At 40.6% G+C, this 9,311-nt stretch overlaps 1 non-coding gene across 1 annotated transcript; it reads right to left on the minus strand.

Annotated features, from left to right (window-relative positions):
* Nucleotides 1–3,225: 3,225 nt before the first annotated feature.
* Nucleotides 3,226–3,331, minus strand: LOC131163199 (small nucleolar RNA R71). The gene has a single exon (XR_009138976.1). It is a non-coding gene; the product is annotated as a small nucleolar RNA R71 (small nucleolar RNA).
* Between the last annotated feature and the right edge of the window lie 5,980 nt (nucleotides 3,332–9,311).

A 9,311-nucleotide genomic window follows, 5' to 3' on the forward strand; every position in this document is an offset into this window, starting at 1 on the left:
ATAAAAATTCAGGCTTTAATTAAACTAAACTTAATTTAAAAACCCAACAAAATTTAATTCTTAAAGAAGATTTTTTTTTTCCTTTTTCTTTTTATTCTTCTTTTTTTTTTCAAGATACCAAACCGGACTTTAATCAATAAAAAAATATAACTCAAGCAAAAATTAAATATAATGCTAATATTAATTAAAAAGAAAAGGAAAATCAATTAACTTTAATAATAAGAACCCATCAAAGATTCAAAAGACTAAAACTTTAACTGAAATTCTACTAAAAATTAACACTAATCATTCAAGTATTTAAAAGCAAGAAAAACAAGCTAAAGAGGAAGAAAGAGAACGAGAGGGAGAGTAAGCAAGTCGTGGTTGGTCGTATGGGAGAACTGGCAGCAACTACAGCCTTGGGTTGGCAGCACCTTCGGGTCACTCAGCAGCAGCAACAACAGCACAACAGGAGGTTCATGGGCAGCAGGGGCAGAGGACCAGCAGCAGCAATAGTGTGGCTTCGAGTCTACCTCCTTCATAGTAGTAGCAGTAAGGAGAAGCTGGAGGTTGCAGAGGCCAGGCCGAGAGAAGGGAGAGGACTGAGAGAATAAGAAGGGAAGAGAGAAGAGAGGAGAGGAGAGGCGCCGAAATAGAGAGGGGAAAAGAAAAGAGAAAGAGAGGGAGAGTGAGCTTGAGATGGAGAGAGGGCCAAGAGAAGGAAGAGGGAGAGAAGGGAAAGGAGAGGGGGCTGCTGGAAAAGAGAAAGAAAATGACTTAAAACCCCTTGGGAAGCCCTACCAATGCACAAGAAAAAGGAGAAGGACCCGGCTGCATGGTTGGGTCAAATCAAACCATCTTTATTTTTTTTCTTTTCTTTTATTTTCTTATTTCTTCCTTCTTCTTCTTTTTAGCGCACAAGGAGGATTTTGACCTTTCTAAGGCCCTTATATCTCAAATCTTAGAGCACTTTATTGGCTTTCCACAACATTTTGATTCACCTTGATCGGAGGTCAGATGGGAGAATTATGCGCAAATTACGAAGTACTATCAGCTTTAGTGTCCATAACTTTCCTTGGAATAATAAAATACCAAAAATTCATAAATTATTCAATAAAATGCAAATATTATAAATAGAGTGTAATGTTAAAATATTGAGCGTAATTACATATTTAATTAAAAATATAATCCTTAATGCATGGATTTAAATGCTTAATTAAGCAATTTAGGCACGTAATCATTGTGCAACTAGTGGCATAAGGGGTGACTAAGTCTTTACTCACAGACTCCAAGTTTCATACTGAGATCAAAATGCTGTAAGGTTCGACCAAGTAACTCTCCAGGGCGAGTATGTTGAGATACTGAGCCAGAACTGAGATCAGAATAACCGAGAGCCTCGACAAAGTGTTCGACCAAGAGACCTTGAGGGGCAACTATGTCGAGGTCCTGAGATTTCCTAAAGATCGAGATCCTGAAAGTCTCGACCAGCAATACCCCGTGGTGCAACGCAGTCGAAGACATTGAAGATTCGGATTCATGATTTCTCATGAGTCTCGACCAAGGCGTGTACAAGAAAGACATAGGGGCCACTTGGTCGACAGCAACGATCTTCTACGCGAGATACGCTGCAGACTTTCCCAAACTGTGAAACAAACCTTGTAAACCCTAGAACCTATAAGTATTTGCTATGAACAAAAGCTCGGGGTTCCTCTTTGGCCTCTCTTAGGTTAGTGACAGACTTAAGATGTCATTGAGAGCCAAGTTAGATTAGAAGTAACATAGTTTTCAATTTTTGTTTCGGTGTGTGCATGAAGTGTTCAACGTCTTGTGACAACCGGAGGAGTTCTTGTGCTATCCATGTATATTACATAATCACTCTTTTTTATCTTTAGACGTTAGTGACAGACGATCTGAATATAAAAGGGATGATATTTTTACTGCCTTCTCTTTTACTGCTTTCATTTACTTGTTTAGATTGTGATGATGTTTAGTGACAAGATTAGAACCTCTATTGCTTTAATTAGGTACACATATTAGGCCACTGTCTCCCACAGAGGTTCTCATGGTCGTTGTGATAGAGTATACTCCGGTTCCCGACCATGCTTCAGACGGCTGGTGCACCCTTGCTACTTTATGCCATCGAACCGCTCCTTGGATTATTTAGCCGGGTTCAAGTTAGTTTATTATGGTAAACTCACTGAACATAGATTACGCAGAACAACATCCTAAACTAAACTCATGTCTAAACACTACTTTGTAGCAGTAGGGTTAACATAGATTTACTTGCTTTCATTTAATCGCTTTCCAGTAGTTGGTTAGATTTCACTCATTGAAAAATACCACCTTTTACTTCAATTTGATACAAGGTTATAGTAAACTAATTTGGAAGTAGCTTAATAACAACCCTTAAGTCTCTGTGGATCGACACGTGACTTACCCCACTTTCTACTGAACTTGGGATTAGTTAGGTTTTATAACTTTTATTTTTGGTAGTTAAGGACCCAAGCTTTGGCGAGCCTACCAAATTTTGGCACTGTTGCCAGGGACTTGGCTACGATTATAAGCCAACTTCCACTTTAGAGTATTGTTGCCATGTGTTTTTTATTTGTTCTCCTTTTATTTTCATCTTTCTTTATTTATTTTCATTTTTTGTTTGTTATCTCTAAAGTCTTGATTTTGGGTGCTTTAACTGTGTATGTTTGGTTTGCGCTCTCGAGACCCCGAGATAGTTCCTATAAATTCGGAGATTGAAAGATCCCGTAGGTCCGTTAGGAAACTTACCTCCAATCTAGAGATCACTAAGTGGTCTGTGCCAAAATTTATGACCGAACGAAACCGACTGGCTCCCACCGATCAACTCCCGGAACCCCAAGTTCCCCACCTACATGTGGTGGGAAAGCAATCACTTCGGCCACTTAGGGACTACTTTGTGCCTAACGCATACACATCGCCGTCCTACATCTAGTTTCCGAATGTTTAGGTTGCACAATTCGAGATTAAAACTTCAATCATCTTGATGCTGCCCAACTTTCATGGGAACCCCATTGAAAATCCTTATCAACATCTAGATGAGTTCTTGGAAATTTGCTCCACCATCCGCATACCTAATTTTAGTGATGACGCCCTTCATCTTAAACTCTTTCCATTCTCTCTGGCAAACATACTTAAAGCATAACTCAGTGACCAACTGGACCACCATGCAGTATAAATTCCTGAAAAAGTACTTCCTAATCGGGAAGACTAACCAGCTGCGAAGGGCAATCACAAGTTTCGCACAAATTGATGGGGAACTTTTCTTTGAGACCTAGGAGTGCTTCAGGGACCTGCTCCGTAAATGCCCATATCATCAGGTTCCCAAGTGGCAATTAGTACAAACATTCTACAAAAGGTTAGCTGAGAGGGATAGATCCATGGTAGATGCCTCATGCAAAGGTACTTTCCTCATAAAGTATGAGAATGAAGCATGGATTCTCTTCTAGAATCTTACCGACAATTCTCAGCAACACACTGCTACTGCTCGTAGACTCCCCAATCCATCAATCTCCAAACCTAAAGGGGTTTATGAGTTGGCTACAGGCCATGACCTAGCCCCTACCCTACATTCCATAACCAAAAAACTAGACCAGTGCTTGTTCATAGGACCACAATCGCATACAATGGCGTGTGCAGAGGTTTGTGCAATCTTCTCTAATCTTTCCCATACATGCTATAATTGCCCACATGCCCCTTCCCAACCTAATCCTGTGCCAAAGGAAGTGAAAGCCACCCACAATTGGTATGATAGGTCATCCAACGACCCCTACTCTAATACCTACAACCTTGGGTGGAAACAACACCCCAACTTCTCCTAAAGGCCGCAAGCTCCGAGTTTTCAATCCCAAAGACCTCCATAAACCCCTAATGTTCTGCCTCCTCTCCCATATCAAAACCTCCAAAATCATCCTAAATCTGCCCTCAAATCTTCATCGTTTCAGCAGTCGCCTCCTCCTCGGCCAAAATATGATTCTTTTCAGGAGACAGTGTTGAAAGCCCTTAAAAACATCGAAGCTGACTGCCAAATAGATTGACAACTCCTTCACTCTCATTCCCAATCCATTGCGAAGCTAGAAGCCACCTTGGGGCAACTAGCTGCTACCTTGAGTTGGAGAGATGAGGGCAAGTTGCCAAGTCAGCCTATAGTGAATCTTAAGGGACAATATAGGGTAGAATGTGAACCGGACACTGGTCCCTCGTCATATGTCGAGCAAGTCCATGTGGCGACCACCCTCCAAAGTGGCACGATGATAGATAAACGAGGCAAGGAGCAGCTGAGCAAGGGAGAGAATGGGGATGAAAAGAGGGTAGTGTCCAATGCTGATTTGTGCACCTTATCTTCCTCTAGTTGGGTACACAAACCCTTTAGTCCCACACCTACAACTGGAAGGACCAAACCTCACTTTGCCCCCCATCGGGCTTTTCATATCCCTTTAGTGACACATCCTGCAACCCCTCTCGCACCTTCTATATTTAGGAAAGAGGCCTCAACAGAGTCCATCTGGGACATGTTTAAACAAGTAAGAATTGACAAGCCTCTCCTAAAGGGCATTAAGCAATCACCTGTGTTCACAGAGTTCCTTAAGGACTTATCAACGTAAGAGCAAGAGTTAAGGGAGCATATAGATGGTTTGGTTAAGCAGACCGAGCATATGAGCTCCATGATATTAGAACACCTCGTGCCTAAGCTAAAAGACCCCGACTCACCCACTGTTTCATGTGTAATTGGAAATTACGCCATTGATGGGGCTCTTTTAAATTTTGGAGCAAGTATGAACATCCTTTCATACTCGGCCTATCAACAACTTAACCTTGGGAAGCTGAGGCCCACCTCGATAATAGTGACTCTTGCTGATCAATCTCTTAAGCAACCTCGGGGTGTGGTAGAAGATATGGTGGTAAAGGTGGGAAATTTCCATTACCCTGTCGATTTCATCATTTTAGATATGAAGTCTTCCACAAATTCGATCCCTGTCCTTCTGGGATGACCATTCTTAGCCACAACCAATGCTTGCATTCAATGTAGGACAAGGATTATGGACATTTCATGGGGCCACAAGCAACTTGGGCTGAACATATTTACTGCCCCCCAACACACACTTAAGGTCATCCAAGCTGTGGATGAAGATGTGATTGATAAAATTGTTATGGAAGCGGCCCTATCAATTCTGTGGAGAGACCTGTTGGATTATGCATTTCAACCTGAAAACCCTACCCCAACTGAATTAGAGGAACCTTTTGAACAACTTACACCAAATCATGATTGGGTCCCTAGTTCTGAGAATAAGTTGGGGGTATGCAACTCCAGGAATAAGGAAAAAAAAAAAAAAGAGGTCAATCTTAACTTTGAACCAGGTTGAGTTTGACATAAGCTTAAGTACGTCTGGTTAAAGACGGTAAACTTAGTGCTTCCAGGAGGCAACCCACTAATTTTTCTTTCCTTTTGCATCCTTAAAGTGTACATTGTAGGGTAGCTTGAGTTTAGAATATTTAGAGTAAGCTTTAGAAAAAGTTGGGGGTTCAACTATAGGGGTGACCAACGTGCACAAGAGCGACCTATTCTAGTCCTTGATCTACTCTGCAATTGGAAAATGCCCAGAGGTTCGACCATGATCACAACCAGCACTAGGTTGGCGGGTGACCTAGTCGAAAGCTATGTTTTTCTACTTAAATTTATGGGTGCGACCAAGGACGCATAGCATAAGGACTAGTGCGACATGGTCAAGAAGGCCGAAAATTGTTTAAAAACATGACTCCTACCCGACTCTTCTTCTCCTGCCTCCTATTTCTCTCTGGTCGCTTGCCCTCCCCCTACTCTGTGCTTTTGGTTATCAAGGCATCCCTTGGTTTCTCCCCACTATGCCTTCTTAACCACCGTCTGGTGCTCCTTCCGCACACGGTTGTTCCCCACTTACTGATGCACCGTCGCCTTCACCTCCTCCTTCGATTTCTCAACTATGGGCTAAAATCTGCCAGTTGCGTCAGGAATTTACACTCCTCCAATCCTTTGTCCTTGAAACGTATGCTGCATTGCGGGAACAGTTTAATTAGGGTGTTCAGATGATCCTTGCAACCATTCCTTATATTGCCAATGAGGCCACCTTACACCGCTTTCAGGCAACTGTGACAGCCCCACCGGCCCCTTCTAGGGTACCACCCTCTACCCCCACTTCGTCGGGACCAACCGCATTGGTTTCCAATGCGTTCATGAGACTGGAGGGTGCTTCGAGCACTCATTCTGTGACTTTCGGTGATTTTGGTGATAGTGATTCTGGTAGGGCACCCACGAACAATTAAGTTAGGGTTGGGAGGACCATTTTAGCTTCTTTTTGTACGACCACCTTATGTGTTGTGCTGCTGTGGCACACTTTTGACCTATTTTTTTGCTTTCTCCACCGTGTTTTTGAATTCCACTATAATGTAACTTCAGTTAAAAAGCAATGAAATGTACATGGTGTTGTTGATCTTTTGGACTTTTGTACTTCAGTGTATTCTTGCATACATGTGGCCATTGGATTATATGTACTTACTGCTGGAATACCATTTGAGCTCCAATGCACCATGCAGTGTTTTTGCCCATGCACACCATGATCTTTCTTTCCACACTTCAGTGAGGACACTGAAATTCTAAGTTAGGGGTAGGGGATAACACACTACATGGCACATTTTATGCACAAAAATGACAAAATTGGCGAAAATTGAAATTTTTCTCAATGAATGTTAGCTTTGGTGTATTCCCAAGAGGGGGATGAATTGGGCATTTAAAAAATTTATCCCTAGATCAACCAATCTAGTAGCAGTATTACCAAAACCTAGGGTCTTTCTATTTAATCATAAACTCAATTAACACATGTACAACATATAATGAATTAAACAAAATACATACATGTGCTGAAAATGAAAGTGCGAAATATAAATTGCGAAAATAAAAAGTGCACTCACGATATGTTATCGGGGTTCGGCCAATACTGCCTACGTCCCCGCCTTTAGCTTGCAAGCCCGAGAATTACACTAATGCTCACTTAACAGGTGGAGCCACACCAGTTATAATCAGGTCAATTCAAGGGGCTGACCTCAACCAACACACCTTACTAGTATGGCGCACCTAGCTTTCCTAACCGGGTCTAAGCCGGTCTGAGACTATTCAACAGGGCTAGTCTCTCGCTTCAGGCCCACACCTGGAATACAACAAATGATAAGAAATTTATGTACACAAAAATATGCTTCTCAACTAAACAGGTATGTACTACAATACGCACAGTATACTGAATCAACCACACATCAACAACATAGGAAATTGTAAGCTCAGTGATGTGTATCTTTGTGCAAGCAACACTCAACCGGGTATTATCACTAATATGCTCAAGAGTGTTCTAATCAAGTTATTTCTTTGAAACAATAAATATCAAATCTCAATAATAAATCAGGATTTCAAAGATGCTAATCAGATAATCAAACTATCTCAAAGGATTTCCTTCAATGAAATGAGCACAAGAGTAGTTTGAAAACTATTGTAGCTTGTAAAAAATATTTTGCACAACAAATTCAAGTTTTAGGAATCTTACAATGACAATGCAAAGATCATCAAGCCTATGAGTTTATCCCAACACAAGATTTACTATATTCAAATCTGTGGGATAAACTTTGCTAAACTCCCCAAAATAATATTAAGCAATCAAGTAAAGTAATAGGAGTATGAGCAATAATACTAAGCAATAACCCAAGCAAGAACTCTCACAAAGCTAAAATTAATCAATGGAATGAAGGTATGAGAGTGTTTGGAAGTATTATAGGAAAAATGAGATTTTGAGTTTGAGAGAATTTTAGCTAATGATTTTTCGTAATCTATACTTAATCTTCACAAATGAACTCATATTTATAGAACAAGGCAAAAATATAACCGTTCAGGACCTATTGGGTATTCTTAGAAAAGTATAAAAACACTTAAGAGTAATTAACCCATTTTAATCCTTATTTACCTCGGGTAAAATAAATTTAACCCGAGAAGGTTCAGGTGGTTGAACCAAGATTCGGTCACCTAAACAGACTCATTTTAAAAAGTGTTTTAAAACATTTCGACAGCCCGAATATTTGCTTGGTAGCCCGAACCAAAGTCAGTAGCATTCATTTGGAGTTTTAGGTGCCCAGTCAGTGGGTCGGTAGCCCAAACTTAGAGGTTCGGTCGCCCGGGCCTATTTTGAACTGTTTTCCTTGGTAGCCCGAGTTGGTGAGGGGTCCCTTTTAGAGGGTTCGGGCGCCTGGGGAAGATATGTTTAAAAAAGGTTCGGTCGCTCGAGAGCTTGGTCATTTGTTGACTTTTCAACATTTCAGGCGCCCAAGGAGTTTTGAACTCCTAGGGTTCAGTCGCTCAAGCTTTCTCAAACTTCCCTATAATGTGCAATTGAATTCATATTTAACACTCGTGATTGTGAATGATATTTGTGCATGAGTGTTTGGGACCTAAGGTTTTACTAAGGTCTTTTCTGAGGCCATTTTGAAATAGTCCCAAAAATTCAGTGTCGATCGAAAGAGTGCCCTAAGGTCATTCGGTCCCTATGGTCAATCTATGGCATTTCAGAGCTTACAGATCCTATATGCATGATATGCAGTGACTATTACAAACCCATTTGAAACGAAATTATTACAGACCCAAAATATATTAAAATGATTAAAGAATATGTCGGGGTCTTCATGCTTTACTTCATGTACCATCAATTGGTTTGCTAATATATACCTACACACAAACTAGATAGACATTAAATACCAGAGTATTTGTCATAATCAAAATAAAGAATGACCCATAGTGTCAACAATGAACAAAACTTAATTCATGCCATGACTAACATATATTATACCATCTACATACACCTTTATAACCTAGTGTTACTTGCATATGCTTTTTCATTTATATGATTTTATTATGCTCACTAACAAAGTAGTTAGCCATTTGTGCATCATTTCACAGGACATAGCCTATTTACTAATATAATACTCTAGGAGGGACGACTAGTGATTCATTTGTGTTACTACTATTGTGTAAACTCTTGTATTCAGATGATACTTCATGAGGCAAAGAACACGCTTACACATGGTTTGTGGCACTTAGTGTTCTTTGAGAGCACTAAGAAAACACCTGTGGCAACTATGATACCTTGTAAGGTACTGTTGAGCCTGTTCGTTCATTTTTGAAGTTTTTGGCATCAAACTGTGAGTTTTTAAAACTCAACTTTCCTCATTTTTCTGGATATACCTTGCTTACTGGCCTTTGTTCTTGCACTTTCTAGCCTAGAGGTGGCATC

Source organism: Malania oleifera, chromosome 8 (assembly GCF_029873635.1).
Source record: "Malania oleifera isolate guangnan ecotype guangnan chromosome 8, ASM2987363v1, whole genome shotgun sequence".
In the NCBI taxonomy this organism is placed as follows: Eukaryota; Viridiplantae; Streptophyta; class Magnoliopsida; order Santalales; family Ximeniaceae; genus Malania; species Malania oleifera.